Below are 21,784 nucleotides of genomic sequence, written 5' to 3' on the forward strand. Positions count from 1 at the left end.
TGTTCCTTGGGTCACCACTAGATGTCCTCCTTCCCCACGGTGTCCATCACACTCTTGAACTACATCCCCCATGATCCTTGTCTTTTCATTGCACTCAGCTGTCCCTTATCACTGATCATTACACTCAGCCTGTTCCCCATTAGCATTGTCATTTCCCTGTGTATATAATGTATTTTCATACAGGCTGAGCGTTTTTTGCAGCCCTCATATGATACATCTCTGTCTTGAGGCTGTGGCTCCTCCGAGCCCTCAGGCAGATCTATGCTTACAGGCTGGCCAACACCAGGGCCGCCATAGTAGCTGGCCTAGGCTAAACTAGGGATACTGGAGGCGTTCTGCTAAAGCATTTCTGCCTCTGGCCCTTCACTATGTGAATGTAGTACTAAACATTCTGCCGATCCAGAGACTGTTCACGTCACGTGTTTTAGTATGTGTCACGGAGTCCTTGTAATTATCACGCCACTTCTGAGTTCTGTTTCTGCTCTGGTTTACCTGTTTTGTGTTTGGATTGCTTATTTGGATTTTGACCTCTGCCTGGACTGTTTATGAGTTACGGATTTCCCTAATAAAACATCACTGCAATATTGGATCTTCCCTCGTCTCTTTGAGTGTGGATCGTGACAATTGTCATGCAATTATTAATGTGAATGAATGGTACTCCACATCACATCATCATCACTTGTACACCCCAATACATATGACGTGATACAAAATTAAATGTTAATTGTTTCAAAACACGTGCTGTAAAATAATGCATTGTGATAGGTCATTTGCTCATCCAAACAGCTATTTAAACTGGATTTCCATCGTAATTTGTGTCCATATTTTGTTTTTGTGGGCGCCTTTAATCCCACTCTTTAAACTCCCAAATAAAACTATTTTGTTTCTTTCCACTTCCCTGGTGATGGTCTCGATCTCCACATCGGAGAAGTTTCTCTTCTTTGCCGTCTTCCGTGTGTCCGTGGCGTTAAATGAGGGCGTGGGGGAAGCGGAGACTTGAATATATAGGGGCGTGTTATTCTAATGATGATCGTTTTCTGCCGCGGCATTTATCAAGGGCAGGTATTGCGGACACCTGGATTTCAAAGGTACGCACAGCTTCATAAATCAGGCGGTGAGAGGAGTGTAAGCATAATCTTACGCCAACATATACGCCCGTTTCTACGCAAGAATGATCAATGAGGGCCCCTGTGTTCAAATACATAAATAAATAAGCCGCTGCAGTCAGTTGCTTTGGATCAAGCATAAAGACCCCAGTTGGGTCCCAAGATGATGGACACACACACCCGGGCCTGATCAGCCAAGGGTGGGCCTGCCTTTGCAGAGGATGTATTATGTTTAAAAGGCCGAAACACCTGATGACGCAAAGGTACGCAATTGATGATGTGTCCCCTACATCAACTGATGACCCTTGGCATCTACTAGTGATTGGCGCATTCCAGCATTAGTACAGATAAACACCCATAGGACTGAGTTTAAAAGGTACATCAACCATCTTGTCGTATGTGTTCAAATAATTATTCCGCAAAGATGCATCAAACTGAACAAAAGTGACAGTAAAGACATTTATAATGTTACAAAAAAATCTTATTTAAAATACATACTGTTAATTTTTTACTTTCTATTCATATAAGATACATTTTTTGAATGATTTCTGAAGGATCATGTGACACTGAAGACTGAAATAATGGACCAAAACACTGATGACTCACCCTGCACAACAGATTTTTGTCAAATCAGATGCTCTCTAAACAAGAATGTCCTGCCCCCTTATACCACATGCTACCAACTAGCTAGATTTTTTTCTGCCACATCTCAAATAATGTATTGTTTTCAATGCATTTGTTTTTTCTTTATTAATGAACAACAAACCAACTTACAATATTACAATAGTTATTGATTAAAAGTTTTGAATTAGTCAATTTCAAACAATATATTCTTTTTTGAGTAAAATGCAAAACATAATGATTTATGGTGTAATAACCTTGGTATAATAACAGTGACATCAAGCTGTGTTTTTCTCTATAATACGTCCCAGTCTTCAAAGAGAACTACCCGATAAATTGCACTGGCTCCCATAATCAAAACAATTTACTCCTAAAATTGCTTGTGGATTGACATGCAGAAGCAACCCGTCTGTGATGTGAGCAAAATAGATCCAGTATTAGCATCTGAAAAGCGCTGTAGTTGCCAGCCACCAGCAACTGGGCATTTGAGAGAGATGAGAGCTAGATTCAGTTCCTCAGCAGCAAGCTGATGAGATGTCACATCTCCACATGAATATTTATGAGGCCGGTCATGGGCAGCCTGGGAATATCAGAGCATTTTACACAAGAGTTGTGTGGCGTTTGACTTAGTGGAGCGTTTTATATGATGACATCACGCCTATTTCATTTTTCTAACAGCTGGAAGTGGTTTAAGGTGGGATGTTGTGTCTGTTCATTGGGAACACCAGTATAATAAATCCTGCAGTCAGTACTTGTGCGATTAAGTCCCTAGAGGCTCAGTTTAGGGTTAAAAGCAAAGCACTATTCCTCCTCATTAACACTAGACACTGAACTCTTACTCTCATAAATATTTTACCATGGCAAAGAGAAAATGGCTCAGAATCAAATTTATATTCATTAGATGATGTTTTAATTATTGGGAGTTTATGTGTTAAGAAGAATATACTGTATATAAGAAGGAGAGCTCAAACAGACAACTGCTCCATCCTACACCAAGACTGCCTCAGATTATTGTTACACTCTTATTTTAACATATGCCAATTGCAAGTGTGCTTTTTCCTATGCCCCTCCTTGTAGTGCTTTAGGATACACCGAAATAGGCCGATCCTTATTAGTGATGAGAAATTCCCTTTTTAGTGTGCATTTCTCGTCCTTACACTGACAGTATTGGTCTCAATAAAATAAAAATAAGATTATAAATAAAACTTTCAGCTACTGCTACTTTTAATTTTAATAATGGTAATCGTCATAGCAATAATTACTAACCCTACTACTTCTACTACTACTACTACTGAGAGTAATACATTATTAAAAATCATCATAAACTATTTTTGTAGCTTATATTGCACAATTACCTAATTCTTAAAAAATAGCGACTACTTCTAATAATAATCTCATCACCATAAAAATATCTATATTTTCTTAATTTGCACAAATGCCTATGTCTTGAAATAAAATAGGAAAAAAAAGACTACTGCTAAAACTACTGACCTCATCACCATAATAATAAATTATATAAAATATATTTGTATTATTTTATACAAATACATACTGTAGGTCTTAAAAAATAAATAATACAAAAAATACCTCTAAAAATGTACAATAAACTATATTTTTATTTTGTATCAATAACTAGGTAGGTCTGTCATTTCAAGCTCAGTTTTGTAGTGACTTTTAAACACAAGACAATCTCAGACTGAAATGAATTAAACAGAATGTGTTTTATCTCAAGAGGCAGGGAGAACGTTTAAAGACAAGCATTAAATCTAAACCCTTGCAATTTTCCTGCAATGTCCAGCCCACAAATACACCCTTTCAGCAGGTAGAGAGATAAGCAGAAGCATTTGCCCATATGAAGCAAATAGGCTAGTTGAGAAAATCGATACTGGATGCATTTGAATCTGTCTATTCTGCTGTGGTGTTTTCATCAAGCCCCTTTGATGAAAGCAAAAGGACCAAATGAGAAAGAGGTCCTTGAAATATATTTCCTCTTCCAAAGAGCTAGGCTCATACAATGTCAGCTAGTGATTTTAATTTTAAGCAATTGTGCCCCCATAACATTTTAGCTTGTAAAATGCCAGTGTTAAACAGCAAAAACAGCCGAAAAGCAAATGTCCACACAAAATACTGAAAAAGGTGGGAGATCAAAATTATTTTAGTGCGTAACCTCAAAAAACCTTTCAAAGTTCAACAATCAGGTGTGCTATTGTCTGTTACGATACAACACTGATGACGATGTGAATAGAAAACGTTTGGTCTTGGTGTAGTATTGAGCCTCTATAAATGGCACCTGCATCCTCTACTTTCCACAGTTATTATATATATATATTTTTTTTTTTTAAGAAATCCCTACTATTATGTCTGCGAGCTCCTCTCCTTGTTGAACTTTGACAAAAAAAATAATAATGTTTTACCATTTTTAAAGCTGTATCTAGTTTTGGCCATGTAAATGTTAACTGAAAATATCATAAAAAAATTCTACAATAGTCTTTGTAATTACACAAAAAAAAACAGTATTACCCCTAAAAATCTATACAATTGTATAAATATTGTCAAGTATTAAGATGGTTACACAAGCACATATTCTGTGCCAGATATAAGACAGATCAATGAATCAATCTCTATGATAATAAGCTTAAGTAATGATATGTAAAACTTTTTTTTTTTTACAAAAATTAAAACAATGAAAACCATTAGAACAATACATATGCATTACTTTGAACAGACTGTTCATGTTTGCAAATGAAGCTTTCGTGACGTATGCAAGACCTCATGGGTATATGAAAGAGAATATACACCCCGATATTATAATTCCATTTAAAATGCTAAGTAGATCTATTTCAACCATTTGCCCATGCTGACAAATCATATCCTTTACAAATTCATATGTATAAATATTTTAAGCACGGCAGCAGGCGATGATTATGGGTACAGATTTAATGTAGTGCAATTGCATTTGGTTCGTAAGCGGCCGCTCATTGAAAATGTGGGAGTAGAATGAGAGGAGTTCCTGACCTTGGTGGATGTGCTTTGTGTCCATCAGTATTCCATTATATTTGTGCTCCTATTTTTATGGTGATTGGAGCACATCAATCACATTTAAAATTCTAACAGTCTTGCCCACCACTGTGAGAACAAATGAAATGTCACAGGAATCTCATAGCGATCCTTTCAGAAATGTGGAGGCCATTGGATTCAGGGTAATGTGATATACTAATATATATATATATATATATATATATATCATATGGCCCGATACTCTAATGATTCAGGAGCCTTTACATGGTCTTGCACCTCTACCAGTTGAATGTGAATGTGCAAAGATCATCACACATCCTCTGTTCTGCCCATGTTGGAACGTACAGCAAATTGTAATCAGTCTTTTGAATGGCCCAATGATAATGCACCAATGCATTACATCAAGATCATCGAATATGCTTTAAAGTTTGAGAGCATATGCATGTACATACGCAAACATGTAATGTTGATGGATGAGATGACCCTTTAAGATGACATTTCATTATAGTTACATGCCATCATTAATTCAAAAGGGACCTTTTCCCAATGCGGACAGAATATCAAAAGGAGTTTAACTGTATGCACTAAGGTCACCTTGTGATTTGGCATTGATCTGTGCCAGTTTGGGTCTCTATTCCAGGCGAAACGTTGGTCTAAAGGGCAATTGTCATTCCTGAAGTGTGCAGTTGGTTAAGCTTTCAGAGATCCCCTGCTTATTTGGGTTTCAGCCCCTTTGTTTAGCATGTACGAGGAAACATCTGCAATGCTGCTGTGGCCGTCGGCGTGATTGTCTTTCTGAGTGTTTTCATCAGCTTGTTATTTCTCCGCATCGACTGCTGATGGCCAGCCATAGGTGAATTGAATGTGCACAAGGCCTGCGTCCTGGTCGGTAGGTGAAAGACAGTTGGATGTGTTTTTAGAAGATGGACTACGACTCATACATGGCAGGTGAGCTCATGCTTAGCAGCAGACATTTCCCAATGCTGAATGGCTCACAGATCTGCCTAAGGGTACTTGAATACAAATGGCACCTGCATCCTCTACTTTCCACAGTTATCCACTCCCATAGTGCACACTGCACAATATATGATTTATCAGACTTTATGCAGAATTACCTGTGCAAATAAAGGATTGGATTAGGCTACTAAACTGCTGCTTGCCAAGCTTCTTATAATTTCAAGTCAATCTATTCTTTTGAAAGTACAAAAGCTTTATTACATGGTTCTAAGTTTTGGCTAAGTAAAATATATTTTAGGGAACCTTATTATTTTAAAGGATATAAATCAGAAGATTATGTAATTATAAAAATCAGAACAAAAAATTCAAACAAACAAAAACAATGACAAAAATGTAAGGGTGTTTCTTCAGCTTCAGGCACTTTTGTGATTTGTACTAAAAGCTCTTTTACTTTTTATTTTTAATATAAAGGTCACATGAAAAAATTCTTGGATTTTTAAAATGATCTTTACTTCATTTATTTTTGCTACTTGTGAGAGTGTGAAAAGTGCATTTTAAGAGAGGGGACAAAAAAGAGCCAAAAGTGATAGTTTAAGAAACACACATGCATTTACATTAAATATAGTTCATAAAAAAAACACCTTAATTTATATAACAAAATCAGACTGCTACTTGAGAAAGAGACATGGTTCTACAAGAATTGGCTCCGCTTGTTTGTACACACACACAAAGAAATGGGGATGTACTGTTCTGTGTTGTAAAACAGATCTTGTTATGGAAAAAGCTATACACTATTTTAAAAACAACTGAGCTACTAACAGTGCCAAAAAAGTCAATTTAATCAATACTACTTTTAATAAGTTTAGTAAAAAAGTAAAAAAAGTAAAATAAAAAATAAATAATTGATGACAAAGAATTTAGAAAAAATGTCCCAAATCTCTCATATATAATTTCACATTAGTATAAGTTCTGTCTTGGCCAACTCTCTTAATTACAGATTTCAAGTAGAGGTTTCTCACCGTCTAGCCATGCATGGTGAATGAGTCAGGTGTTGCTGGTCTTTGACTGAGGACGATCCTTGAATCAAAATGTTGTTCTGTGGTGCGTCTCTAAGGTCTTATTAGATGGACTTTTTGAGAGGTTTACTGTGCTGCAAAACCCTTAATCCACTAGTATCAACAGTCCAATACATGTTTATGCGGACACAGAAACAGGACAGGAGCACATCAATTCACCACAACATGCCATAAGTAAGGTGGCCAAGAGAGCTTGACGTGCTGCAACTGAAGCAAACACATGCAAACAGAAAAACACCCGCAAATTAAGAAAACATCTTCATCAGTTTAACAACACATGTTCTGCAAATACTCACAATGCACAGACTACAACAAAAAAAAATTCAAAGGGACCCCAACAATGACGAACCTGGCTGGGAAATGCTTATTGTTCAATGTCTACTTGACAGTGGTGTAGTCGATGACCAGAGAGGTGAGTTTATTGGTCTATTTTATCATCCTGATGGTATGTGCGTAGTTAGTATTTGCAGCGTGTTTCTGTATTTGGTTGTGTTGTGAGTATTTGCAGTGCAAACTATTGAATATGTTTTCTTAATTAGCTGGCGTTTTTTTATATGCATGTTTTCTTCAGTTGCAGCTAGGGCTGCACTATTAATCGTGACTTACATGTAATCGCACTTAAACCGATTTGGCTTATCGCGATTTTGAAATCTCAAAGGCTGTGATTATTTTTTATGCACAGCTTGTCATTGATGTACGGCTCTGTAAACACTGCTCCATGTGAAAGCACTTTGCACTAAAGACCGCAGCCTCCAGCCTTAGTCTCTTTTGTACTTCTTGAGGCCAGGGTAGTGAGGTCCAAGGGCGCCGTAAAGGGGTGGAAGGTTAGGACGATTCTAAGGGCCCAGGCTGATTTAGGGCCCAGAAGAGCAGACCCCCTTTTTCTTTTCTTATTTCTTTTCTCTTTTTTTATACATTAAATGTGCTAGGGCCCCTCATGCACTAAATGTGTATTTTGTCCGTTTTGACCATAGATTTAATATTTAAAAAACAAATAATGTATTTACTGTTTCAGTCACACCCCTCCCCCTTACAATGGTTCATTCCACCTGCGCTGTCCGAGCTACGATCGCTAGTGTAACGTCTCTTGCTTATTGCACTTGCTATGATGCAGCGCAGACAGTGACACACGCAGGCATGTTACATCAAAAGTTAGGGCATCAAAAAAGGAAAGGAAAGGAAAGAGAAGACAGAGAACGCCGAAGTCGACAGTATGTCACACAGTTTTTCAAAAAGAAAGGTAGCTTGCCCTATTCCTGTATTCCAAAACTTTCAGAGTTACTTATTTTTGTTGCTACATGACCTGCTTTTATCTAGCTAGCTTAGTAAAATAATTACTGAATTATGATTTACATCCAACAATAATAACATCTCTGGGTTATCATGTCTCTCTACACAAAAATAGCTCTACACAGATTCAACGGCTGCTGCACACCCACGTCCTCCTTCTCCCCCCGTGCGAAATTCGCGTCCGATATTTTAGCACGTTAAAAAAATAAATACAACCTCACGTTATGTCAATCACACTTGCACACTGCCTCCGAAACTTTCGTCCGTCAAAAAAAAAAAAAAAAATCGGATCAGGTTCGATTTTCTGCGTTTTTCGCATCCGTAACAAGCGTTTGAATGGTGTTTTGACAGTTTAGAGCCACAGAATGACGGATACGAAAAAACGCATGCGAAAATTTCGGATTCAGTGTGCAAGGACCTTCAGCTGAACAAGGTGAGCCTTCACGAAGATTGAAGCCTCTCAACACGTCTTATCTACTGTGTTCGCCACATGATGATAACTTTACAAAACAAAAAGTAATCTATACGCTTCAAAAATCACAAAATCAGTTTGCTGTGTGTGTCGTGTGTTCTGTGAAGTGACAGTGCTGCTGCTACGATCGATTATGTCAAACTTGACGTTCTTAATAGGCTATGAATAAAATGCCCCAGAAAAAAATTATATAAAAAACTGAATAAAACATGTCTGTAGTAACCATTGGCTATAAGGAGTTTACAAAATAGATATTTTAATATTTTATATTATGAAAACTAAATAGGCCAATAGAAATAATATGGTTATTACGTGTGTGTTTGACTTATACAAATATATTATTTTTTCTTGTTTTTGTAGGCTTTGTACTCATCTTTAGACATTTTAACTACGCAATGTGCCAAGTATCTTTTTTAAAGTATACAGGGCATGTTTATTGGGTTACATTTTATCTGTAAAAAATGTAGGGGGCCCAGAAATGTTGGTTTCCATAGGGCCCAGAATTTCTGGCGGCACCCCTGGTGAGGTTTACCTGCACAGCTCTTTACTTGCTGGCCTGCGTTACACATATATACACATACACACACTACCGTTCACTTACCATTTCTTTTTGTTAAAAAAATTATACTTTTTTTGAGGAAGGATGCATTAAATTGATAAAAAAGTGACAGCAAAGACAATAGTTAAAAAAATACATTAAATATTTCTGTTTCAACAAAGTAGAAATATTTCACGTTTCCAGCACAATGGTTTTCAACATTGATAATAATAAAAATGTTTCTTGAACACCAAATCAGAATCATAGCCGAGTGATTTTTGAAAGATCATGTGACTTTTGAAAACTAGAGTAATGGCTGATGGAAATTCAGCTTTGCCATCACGGGAATAGATTAATGTTTGAAATTTATTACAACAGAAAACAGTTATTTTAAATTGTAATAATATTTCACAATATTTTATATCAATATTTTATATAGAGTTTGCGAGTGTCTCTTCAGTTGACATTGTTTGATGTTCCCTGCTTCATTACTAGTGCAATTTCTAACAGCAGAAAATCAGGCCAGTCCAAATCTACAGCTTATAATTGGGACTCAACTCTAGCTAGCCAGATGTGATATTAACCCACTGAATGAACTGTTCCTAATGCCTCGCTGCTTTTCTGAGACTTTCTCTTGGATGACACCATCAGAATAACAGTAGTGCACAGATGCCTAAAACAAACTGGTTCAGAGTCATTTTATTTCCACGGCAATAAGCTTAATTTCGCTGTGGAATGATGACGTGATGATTGCCCTGAACACCCTGCATTTTGAATATTTTGCCAGGAAGAGGAAGAGCAGCCAGTAGCGAAAGGGTGACAAGATGGCTGAATTAATTGTTTAGTCACTGCGATGTCCCCCTGCGGTATTTGATGTGTCCTTATTCTTTAGCCAGCTAAAGGCAATTATCTAAGCTTAGCCTCATGCTTACAATTTGCCCTATTGGCATGTCATGGTCCACTGTTTGTTCAATGTTCTCTAATTGTTGCAGAGAATGTGTTGTGCAAATACATTGGCACTACATGCCGGTGATTTTGTAAGTCTCGTCGCTGGCATGGCTGATTGTGATGCATGATGCATCAGCTAAATGCATCAACTGAAAGAGGTGGTGTGTCTCCACGGTTTCTCTGGTCACCTCCTGATTGCTGTGCTCTGTGAGAAGCATTGTACCATCACCAACCTGCCACCCCACCCCTGCAGGACACACAGCCTCATACACCCACCCAACTGCTGCTGAAAATTAAAATTAATACATGTGTGCCTGTTTTTGCAACTGTACGTCTGAATAACAATATAGTTTTTATAATAAGGGTGTGCTTGAAATAAGGGTGTGCTTGTAGGCTGCATGCAATAAGGATACAGTAAAGTCCAGTTCACAAACAAATGACTGGTTCATTTTAGTGAATCAAAAACATACAGCACAATCAGTGTAAAATTTGTGAACTAATCACTCTTTTAAAGGGGTGGTTGATTATGATTTCACTTTTCTAACTTTAGTTAGTGTGCAATGTTGCTGTTTGAGCATAAACAACATCTGCAAAGTTACAACGCTCAAAGTTCAAAGCAAAGGAAAGTATTTTCTTTTAAAGAAATCGTTTTTTTAAAGGACTATAATAAAAGGCTAGTAGGGACCACACGAGATTCCTCCCGGGGCCGGGTTAGTTACATCACTAACCCTAAAATGTACATAAACCCTGCCCCCGGGAACACAACAAATCCATGTTGAGAAGAGGAAGAGTTGTTGTAGTAGAGCACATTTGTGAGTCTGCTCAAGCTGTCGCATCCATCATTTCACATGCAATACAAACTAAATGCGAAATGCGATTTGTGTAACACAAATGCAATAGCATCTCACTCTGTAGGCATCTTACAACAGTTCCCACACTAGCAATTTTATAGATTATCATGACAGAATAATATGCTAATCGAAGACTTGAAGATAGTTAACTCCACATCAGCAACATTAATTCATCAACTAACCATTCATATACGTCCTGTTGCATTCTACATGTTGTCACTTCTTCTTAAGTCTCTTCATCATTGTCCAACTCCGGTTTAAACATAACAGTTTCTGACATTTTAGTGTTTGTCTGCGTGAGGTAATCAGAGCTGCTAAACACTAAGCTCTTGAAGACAAGCCCTCTGTGATGGGAGCAGCAGCTCATTTGCATTTAAAGGGACACACACAAAACAACACGTTTTTGCTCACCCTCAAAAATGGACAATTTTAACATGCTGTAAAAATTATCTGTGGGGTATTTTGAGCTAAAACTTCACATACACACTCTGGGAACATCAGAGACTTATTTTACATCTTTTGAAAAGGGGCATTATACCACCCATTTAAAGTGGTTCTTTGTAGTAAATCAAAAACATACAGTGCAACCAGTTTAGTCTGATTCATAACAGGATACATAACAAATGGCTCTTTTAAAACGGTTATTTTTAGTGAATCAAAAACATACAGCTCAACGACTGAAAAACGACTCTTATGAGCGGGAATTTCTTTCATATTATAAAAAAATTATAACTCAGGTTTGTCCAAATGTATCTGAATCGAATAAAATCAAATACAAATTTAAACTGAATCAAATCCACAGCTTGTGAATTAGAATACTGATTTAATTCCCCTTCGATTCGATACCCAGACTTATTAGAATGCATAATCATTTGTTATTAATGTCGGATTTATTTTCATTGTTTATTCATAGAAAGAAGCAGAGAGAGAGGGGGAGACAGAAAGGGTTACTTAACATGTCAGTCCTGCTGCAGTTCTCCTGGAGGCATCATGTTTGCTGAAGTATGTTTGTATTCATTAAACCTCATCCACCTGGGTGTCTGCAACAATCCTGAACAAAGTAATAATAATAATAAAAAATGTATGTAATTTGACACAATAATTATCGGAAAGTTAACTGATTAAAGAATGGATCAAAGTACAGGACATATAATTACTTATTTTTTTATTTATCTTCAGGTTTAAATTGAAAATTGTATTTAGTTTTTTATGTCACAAAATGGCCAAGCTTACTGCCCAGCCCACAAACACACAACTCTCAGTATCATCTACTTTATTTCTTTGCCCGACTGCCGCAGGCGCTTCATATGTTTCAAAGAAAGATTATGTCATGAAGCTTTTGCCTGAGAGTGGTTTGCTTTCTATTCTTGGTGTAAATCAAGTCACATCCCAGCAGTCTGCATCACTAGGTCTTGTCAGTCTAACACCTAGTACAATCGTCCAATACATTAGGGAACTTTTTGAAGTTGCTTTTGCTAGCCTTTTTACATCTTTCAAAAGTGTTATATTAGTTTTGCGTCGAAAAGGAAAGTGAAGCCATATGCTGATTTCTATTAACCTCATCACAATGAGTGTCAGACTTCAACACATTAACATTCTCGCATGCAGACCGAATCTATAAAAATAGCTAATTCTGACAACTGATGCCAGCGTTTCCCCTGTGCTTGCCTTTCTTCAGCCCCTTAAACATCTCAGAGAACATTTAATACATGTGCTTTCAAGTATCACAGAGTTTCCTCTCAGGTGAGCGTCATGTAAAATAGTAGTGGATGAAGCTCAGGGGATTTCAGCCCCCCGATCTAATCCCATAAACCAATTGTATGACCAGAAATGGGGTCAGGTGAAATCTCTTCCTCTACAAAAACCAATTTACAATGTATGAGTGGATAGAACGCACCAAGAACCATGGAGTTCCAGCAAATCGACTTTGTGAGAGCAGGTCTCTCACCTTACTCAGACGGTCAAGCACGGTCAAGTGCTGTGGTCGTGTATCTAATGAGACTGAAAAGAAGCAGGCTGAATGTGTGTGAAGTGACGAAGCTGAAACAAATTAAAGAGCTCTCAATGTAAAGAGAGTGAAGGAAAATAGACTGGCAGAGAAAATAGACTTTCTTTTATGCATTCCAATGATGGCACCTCAGCAGTCAAATTATCAGACTGGATGCAGACCATTCCGCACACACGGCAGGGTTGATGGGGTCTGAAGGTGGTTTCCTCTGCTCCCCCTGTGCCTCTCAGATACTGCGTTTGGACTCCGAGCCCTTTCGTCTCACAAAGGAACTGAATCATAGCAAGCTCCATATGGATCTCCGCTCACTAGAGAAATGAACCATCGCTGTCAGATGCCACCTGATGGAAGGAGCACAGGGGAAATCTTAAAATTACTGTGTTTTCCCCTCTCCTGTCTGATAAATGATATGGGGTTTTTCATCAGCAATGCAACGGATTGTCTTTCAAATACCCTTATTGAAATGATATCCCTACCCATCTGTCACAACTTTATGCTGAATCCCCCACTGCGGGTATGGTGAAACAGTTTTGACATTGAAGTCTTTGCTGCACAATAAAGCATTGAATAATGTTCATTAATAAGTGAATGGATGAGGATAACTGCCAAACAACCTGTTATTGTGGTAGAGCTCAGAGTCCTACGATATTCCCTGAGCAAAACTATTACACATTTGTTTTCCTTTGGTGGACATTTTCAATTACTTTTTTTAATGATATAATTATACTTTTTATCTCCTATCCAACAGGTTTGGGCAAGAAAGAAAGAAAGGAAGAAGTGGATCCATTCTGAATTAGAATTACATGAATGCATTCTGGGAAATGACGTGCTATTTAACATTGATCCATAAAGTCATAAGGAAATAAATATAAGAAAGTACATAAATTAAAAAAATTGTAGACAATACGATCTTTTGGAAACAAGTCTCTTCTTACTCAATCAAAAATACAGTAAAACCAGTAATATTCTGAAATATTATTACATTCTAAAATATCCGGTGTCTATTTTAACATATTTTAAAATGTAATTTATTTCAGCCATTAATCCTTCCAGTCTTCAGTGTAACATGATCCTTCAGAAATAATTTTCATAAACTGTAATATGAATACTGACATGAAATTTGATTGAATTTTTGCTGCTTCATATATTTGTGAAAATAAATGTTTTTCTTTTCTAGATACTTTGATGAATAGAAAGTTCAAAAGAACAGCATTCATTTAAAATATAGAAATCATTTGTAACATAGATATTCTTACTGTCATGTTCGATTAATTTAATCTGCCTTAAATTAATTTAAAACCTTGCTAAATAAAAGTAATAAAATATTAATGGGACCAAACTTTTAAAGAGTAGTGTAGAAGTAATTTTTTTTTGGAGGAGGCGTGGGAGGGTGGGATCTTACGCTTTCAAAGCTAGCTTGCTTTAAGTAGTCTATTTGAAATTGCCTACCCTGCCTTTAAATGGCTTACTTGTCATTTTTAAAGAAACAAACCGAAACAAAACAAAAACTTTATCTAATTTATTTTTATAAATGTGGATGTCTCCAAATGGAGAGTTTGTCAGATTTAGCTCACCCCTAAACACAACCCTCACATTTTCTCCCACAACGTAGGCTTTACGAGGACCCCCCCTCACACACACACACACACACACACACACACACACACACACACACACACACACACACACACACACACACACACACACACACACACACACTCTGAATGTGTTTTCAGTGATTAGATCCTACAACATTTTGGACCTCCTTTACTAACCCTCGCTGTGATCGGATTCACTGGATGCTAATACCAGGTGTAAGCAGGGAATATATGTTAACATCTGTCTCTTTCAGTACACTATGTGTGTGAGTAGTTTAGTGATCATAGACCGTATCCAGTAGAAGCTTGTCTCACACCTGGAGGCCTGAATGATCTCAACGCCTTGATGGTTTGGCATCTACTGAAAATTGCAGAACTTTAGAGATTTTCTACCCCCACACTTGGACCCCCCTCACTCAAAAAAGAGTCTCTCTGTTATAGCCCACCATGTGTTGTGAGGATTATCTCTTAGTCTAACTCCGGATGGAAGCTTGCCATGCCATCTGCTCCGAGGATGATCAGACTCGGGGATTCACGCCAATGCCGGACCAGCAGTAAATTAAGGTAAAGTGATGAGGAAACCCAGAAACACAAATAACACTCTGTATGCCCAGTGCATTCTAGCCACACCATTAACATGCTCAATGGCTTTGCATCCGTAGGTTGTAAGTAAATGGAAAGCCAGACCAGAATTAGAGTCTCAGTTGATGGTCCTATTACAGAAGATAATGGTGTCTTGTTTAGCTACTTACTAGGTTGTAGGCAGAGCTATTTAGTGGTTGTGTGTGTATGTGTGATGTTTGATTGTGTTGCATCTTGATCTAAACTACCCAGAGTCAGCACACTTTTACTTCATATTAAAGGGGAACTATGCAGTTTTTTTTTTTTAGCTTAATTTACCTTAACTGACTAGCTTCGGAGTCACTGGAATGGTTATATGACTTTTTTCGGGTTAAATGGTGGCCATCTCGCTTCCCTCTATCGCCTGTGAGCGGAAAAAAACACCCTTTGAACTTTGGGCCGGCGGGCCGCCTCAGCGTCAGGAAGTATCACGTAATATCAGGTCTCGTGATGTAATGAATTGCTTTACGGCACTGCACACATACATTTATATGCTAGCCTTCTGTGTATCATACATACCTCAGTGGACATGGCTCAGTGCGTTTGCCGGCTTCTTTGAAAACAAATGCACGTAACCAGAGGGAGAAGATGGGAGGGGGGAGAGTCGCCAACGAGTTTTTACGACAGTGATGTCAAATATCTATTCCGAAGCTGTAGGGGGAGCTCTGTAGAGAAACCCGTGAGCAAAAAGCGAGAAAACAGCGAAGAAATTGCCAAAACTGCATAGCGCCGCTTTAAGCATAGATGGCTTTAAAACCCATTTAGCTGTTTACACACTGAACATTAATCTGTCTTCACCTCAAGCACTTGCTTATATATTTACTTGCTCAAGCTGAATGATGTACTTATGGTTGAGTTGAAATTCTTACATTGGGTGTTTAAAAAAAAAAGAGAGAGAAAAATAAAACAAATGCACTGAAATCCCCTGATGTGAGATGCTTCAGATGAACATTAACACGTTTTATGATATGTGACTTGAGAACGGCTGCAGGGCTATTCACCACTGAATGTTCTGCTTATGATGACGTTGTAAATTAACAATGATATTCAAGGCAAAATAAATGTAATATTTGTGTTCTCTGCGTGGTACAACTCAGCTCGCTTTACTTTGGCTCGGTTTGCTTTTCCACTGCAGTTTAGTACCACTTCAAAGTGGGTGGGATTATAGGCTGATCATTATATTTGCACCGCCACCTCGTCCACTGACCCCTATACAGCCATTTCTTTTTTCAAGTTGCGTGCGATGGTCGTTTAAAGCAAGTCGTTTAAAAAAGTTGTGCGAACAAATGATACTGCAGTGGCTGTTGCTGAATATTTAAATCTAGCGGATTTGGTGTCTTGTGTGGCAAATCCAGTGACTCTGGTATTGACGATTCTCTTTGACCAATCAGTGATCTGCAGTGTTTAGACATCACATTTTAGTATCAGTACAGCTCGGTTTGGAACCTCAACCGAGGTGGTACTAAAAAAAGTACCAGGTACTAGGTACTGTACACAGTGGAAAACCCACCAAAAGTGAGCCATACCGAGCCGTACCATGCAGTGGAAAAGCATAATAACACAGTGTCCTAATAAAAAATGACAAGATAAATCAACAAGGTATCTTTCATTTTTGCCCTAAACTTTCTTCACTGCTAAGAACTTTTTTATATTTATTTATTTTATTAATATTAATATATAATAAAAATTTAAATGACTTGAATTGAAGGAGAATTTATATTTTTATCAGAGTTTTTGCCATAAACTGCTGCCATTGCATAAAACGATTCTATTTAGGCATGGATATCCTCAAGCTTCCAAGTTTCCACTCTCAAAACTCATTGGAACGAAGTAGCACTCCTCATGTATAATAAGCATAAAATGTTATTAAACAAGAACTCTACAGGCAAGATACTTTGTGAACGACATATTGGTTAGTACAACCAATTGCTTTGTGGATAAGCAGAACAACTGATAACACAAGTGTAATCAAAAATTAATGTATGCACCACCGGGACCTCTGACCTCCACTTTAAAGCCTCCCCACCCCCATCATAAAGACTTTTAAAAGTCTTTTAAATTGGGTCAATACACATCCAGGGATTCACACATAAGTTAGAGTGAAGTAAGCCAAACACTAGGAAAATTGAATTAGCGAGATTTCAAGAATAGGCTATACCAACATTCAATGTTCATGAGCAAGGTGAAAACAAGTCAATGTAACAAAAATCTGCCGGCTCGCTTACTGAAAAGCTCTATATTCCTTGAGGGTAATACAGCAAAGCTGACTACGCCGACTATGTTTAGCACTAGTGGGACCCACATTAATCTGGCATTTTAAAGGGGGAGGAGATCCCATCTCTGAGAGGGAAGTAACAGCGGACGAGCAGCCTCTGACACCCACAGTATCCCTGTACCGAGAGCATCAGTCCTGAGCGCACATGTGCATTACAGCAGCCAGCCCCTCTCTCTCTCTCTCTCTCTCTCTCTCTCTCTCTCTCTCTTCTCTGTCCCCTTGACACTGCAGGGGTGAATACTGAATTCAGCAAGCGCTTTGCTCTCCCCCTCATTCTGTTTTCACAGAGCTCTGCACAATTCTCAGATGAGAGAGGGAGAGACAGTATGTAAGAGAAAGAGAGGGCAAGTTAAAGAGAGCCAAAGAGAGAGCGAGAGGGTGAGTGCATTACAAGGAGTGATTGAGGAGAATACCAGAAAGAGAGCGTGTGTGCAAGACCGAAGAGTTTATTGCAATAGCGACTGGAGGTCTGGATTGTGCCGCTTTAATCCTCGGGAGACTTTGTGGGACATTTGGAAGGTACATGCACATTTTTGTATTTGAACAGCCTGTTTTAAAGTGACCACAAAAAATTATTTCTTTTAGATTAAATGTGAAGTCAAAGCAAACTATAGAAATTCCAAAAATTGTATTGCCAATGGGGAGCTCCTGCAGTTGTTGTGCGATCATCATTCAGAGGTTGTTACTTAAATGAGGACTGAAATGTGAGTCTACCACTTTTTATTATCATTCTGGAATGAGACATCCTGTAAAAGACAAGTGCTCATGTAGATATGCGTAATGTGTGAGTGTTATTGAGATCTAACTGAAGCATGTGATGGGCAGCTTGCGGCCATTAAGCAGATGCTAGGGGTCAGCTCTTGGTGATGCACTGGTGATAGGTAAAATATTTATCCTAAGTGAGTGCTGTTATGAATAAGAAATGATTTGCGATGAATTTCTTCCCATATTTAAGAATAAACTACTTTATATATGTCGTGGGATAGTTAACCCAAAAATGAAAATTCTGTCATAATTTACTCATGTTGTTCTAAATCTGTTTGATTTTCTCTCTGTTCTGCGGAACTAAAAAGATGATACTTTGAAAAATGTCTCAGTGCTTTTTTTATCCATAAAATCAAAGCCAATAGGGTCCCCATTGACTTTCAAAAAATCTTTGTGTTCCACAGAAGAAATGAACTCATACAGGTTTGGATTGATATGAGTGTGAGTTAATGACTTTTCATTTTAGCGTGAACTGTCCCTTTAAGATTTCGCACAGAAAGATTGCGTATGGTTCAAAGATGTTCTTCATGAATTTTAACATCAGGTATTTTATCTTCGGAGCGACGGGGATGGAAAGCAAATTCGGAAATAAAAATGCAGACAATGATCATTGTGCTGTCATACTGTCAGTGCAGAACCTTGTTTCAGGTATCAAACAGAGAAGTTAACTAAACAAATAATGACACTGCACATGCCGGAGGTTAAAAAAGACTGTGCAGACAGATCCCATAAACTAAGTCAACCTGAAATCTTCAGTCATTTCCTGTAAACTACAATTAGAATCACAATGTTCTGGCCAAGCATAAGTATATCTGAGTTGCCTCATGCCACATAGAACAATGATGGATGATTCTATGTTTGAAATGGTCCCTAAGATGGACTACACTGTTATTGTGTTTGATTGTTTTGTATTCTTGTGTGTTTGCATAATTACCCCATTGTTTCCATATTAAAAACAGTGGAATGTACATATCTGCATTTGACAAGGAATCCATTCAACATTGATTCGCCGCTAAATTAACACACAATAACATTTGTTCTCCATTTCCCAATGGCACAGCTTTCAACATCTCACCTCAGCTGATAATAGTCCATGGAAAGCCATTGTTCATGGTCTTAACGTCAGCTATGTGTGTTCAGACCTTCAAACGGCAGTATATCAGTGTCTAGGTTGCTCTCTTGGGCTTCATCTGGAAGGGCCAATGACTCTGTGAATATGAGATTAGACACAGCGTTTCATTGGATCTCAGACTCAGAGGACAACAGCACAATTAAACACATCTCTTTATTTACCACAGCCTGCATTAATGTGGTGGCTAAATACAGAATGAGAGACACACCATGAGGAAGAGATGGAGAAAAGAGATATAAAAAATATGCTTACTGCATGTTTTAGATAAAAAAAATTCATTTTATAACATCTTATAATTGTGACCCTGGATCACAAAACCAGTCACAAGTTGCACTGGTATATTTGTGGCAATAGCCAACAATACATTGCGTGGGTCAAAATGATCGATTTTTCTTTTATGCCAAGAATCATTAGGATATTAAGTAAAGATCATGTTCCATGAAGATATTTTGTAAATTTCCTGCCGCAAATATATAAAACATTTATTTTTGTGAGTGAATGCAGCACAATCGCTAACATAAATGGACAACTTTAAAGGCGATTTTCTCAATGTTTCAATTTTTTTTGCACCCTCAGACTCCAGATTTTCAAATAGTTCTCGGCCAAATATTGTCATATCCTAACAAACTATACATCAATGGAAACCTTATTTATTCTGCTTTAATATGAGGCATAAATCTCAATTTCAAAAAAAATTACTAATATATATATATATATATATATATATATATACATATATATTTACACAGAAGAAAGAAATTCACAGGTTTGGCATGACATGATAGCGAGTAAATTATGACTTTTTTGGGTCAAACTGTTCCTTTAAGTTCCAGTTAAGTATGAACTAGGTCTTAGTACCACTCAGTCTTTTACTGCATGTTGGTTGAAATTCGATATCGGCCATGAAACTCAAGATATGATAAATCACTCCACTGTTCCAAACACAACAGAATAAGAAATCATCATGACACTGTGCAGGGTGTATATGGAACAAATAGCTTTCAAGGGCCATGAATGTCTGCTCTTCCAAAACCATGAGGGAATTCATGCTCAAATCAACCTAAATCATAACCAGGTTGTCAGAACACTTTATTCAAAAATATACCCATACTGTCCAGTACTGGTGAAATAACCAACAAAAGCCATATTTACAAAATATATTGTACTTGTAATAGCAATTTATATAACTACGCAAGTAAACATTTATTTTTGTGTTCCCAGATGTGGTGACCATAATGTCTGACCACAATAAAAAAAACTATCTGGGATTCAAGATTTAATTTAAACCGGAAAATGAAAAGGGTATGATGTAAAAAGAACAATAAATGTGTCAGATCACCAATCAAATAATCAAATTTGTTATAATTTATCTTGTGAACTTGTACAGACAGTCAGAAGTTGAAGCTCCTTGAAGCTTCTTGATGCTCCTTGGATCATCTCAAATCATGCTGGAGAACATCAGGTTTCACACAAACTTATGGAGTTTATGGAGCTCAAACGCTGTCATTAAAGCAAAAGAGTGAGAAAAAAATACTTAAACTCATGATAATATTTAATATCACAAAAAAATGCAGCTATATAAAAGCCACATTATGTGCAAATAACTTTGAAGTCATTCACTTCATGTAAATTAACTTTCAAGATTAAGATTCATGTGAATAAAAACAGACAACATATAGGCCTACACATCTTTGTGTACAGTGACACAGAGAAAAAACACTTTCATCTACTGCAAAAACAAAATAACAAAAACCCTTATTTCATATCATAGAAATAAGATATCCATTATCATATCCAAACACTGCAGCAGCTAGAAGCTCAGTTAAATAAAAATATTTGCGAGTGTGGGTGCTGAAAATCATTCAGCCTTGGGGAGGAAAGACCACACTGTTCTGGCTAGCACATGATATCAGAGAGAAAAAATAAGTAGCAGCGAGAAGCATTTTTATGGACCATACGATTTCTCCAATGCATAACTTTTTCTTAAAGTGCTCTTATATGCTTTTTTAAAGGTTTCTAATTTAGTTTTTTAGGTTACAACAGGTTAACATGCATTAGAGATCAAAAAACAATAAAAAATGTCTCATAATATATATTGCATTGCAGCATCACCTCTTTCCTCACAGTATGAAACAGTTCGATAAAGGATTCACTCTCTCTAAACCCCTCCTTTCCAAAAGCCCACCTTGCTCTGATTTGTCAGATGGCCAAGTAGTCTGTTGTGATTGGTCTAACACTGACAGCATGTGTCAGAAATGAAATAACCATATCTGAATTTCAGCTCCAGGACGCTTCCTTAGAACTTGTATACACAGCATCATTTTTACCATATCAAGTCCAGCCTGAGTCCTCATCCAATTGAAGTGCATGCAAAGTTGACTTGCTTTTGCAAGCATAGAAAACAGTGTCTTCTCGACATGTCGACAACACAAACCATACTCTCACAGGCCTCAGATTCAACTATTGTTTGAGGGCGGGTCAAAGTAGACATTGTTCGCTGGCAGCCAA

General features: G+C 37.5%; 1 protein-coding gene and 1 long non-coding RNA gene across 2 annotated transcripts in view; one reads left to right on the plus strand and one right to left on the minus strand.

Moving 5' to 3' along the window:
• Positions 1-21,784, minus strand: part of LOC309500614 — a 552,694-nt gene that overhangs the window by 158,208 nt on the left and 372,702 nt on the right. The window lies entirely within an intron of this gene.
• cdh12a (cadherin 12a) overlaps positions 17,580-21,784 on the plus strand; it is a 51,502-nt gene continuing 47,297 nt past the window's right edge. Inside the window, exon 1 of the mRNA XM_082172237.1 lies at positions 17,580-17,898. The gene's annotated coding sequence lies outside the window, so the exon portion shown is untranslated. The remainder of the gene's footprint in view (positions 17,899-21,784) is intronic.

Source organism: Leuciscus leuciscus (assembly GCF_965113295.1).
Source record: "Leuciscus leuciscus genome assembly, chromosome: 6".
Classification (NCBI taxonomy): domain Eukaryota; kingdom Metazoa; phylum Chordata; class Actinopteri; order Cypriniformes; family Leuciscidae; genus Leuciscus; species Leuciscus leuciscus.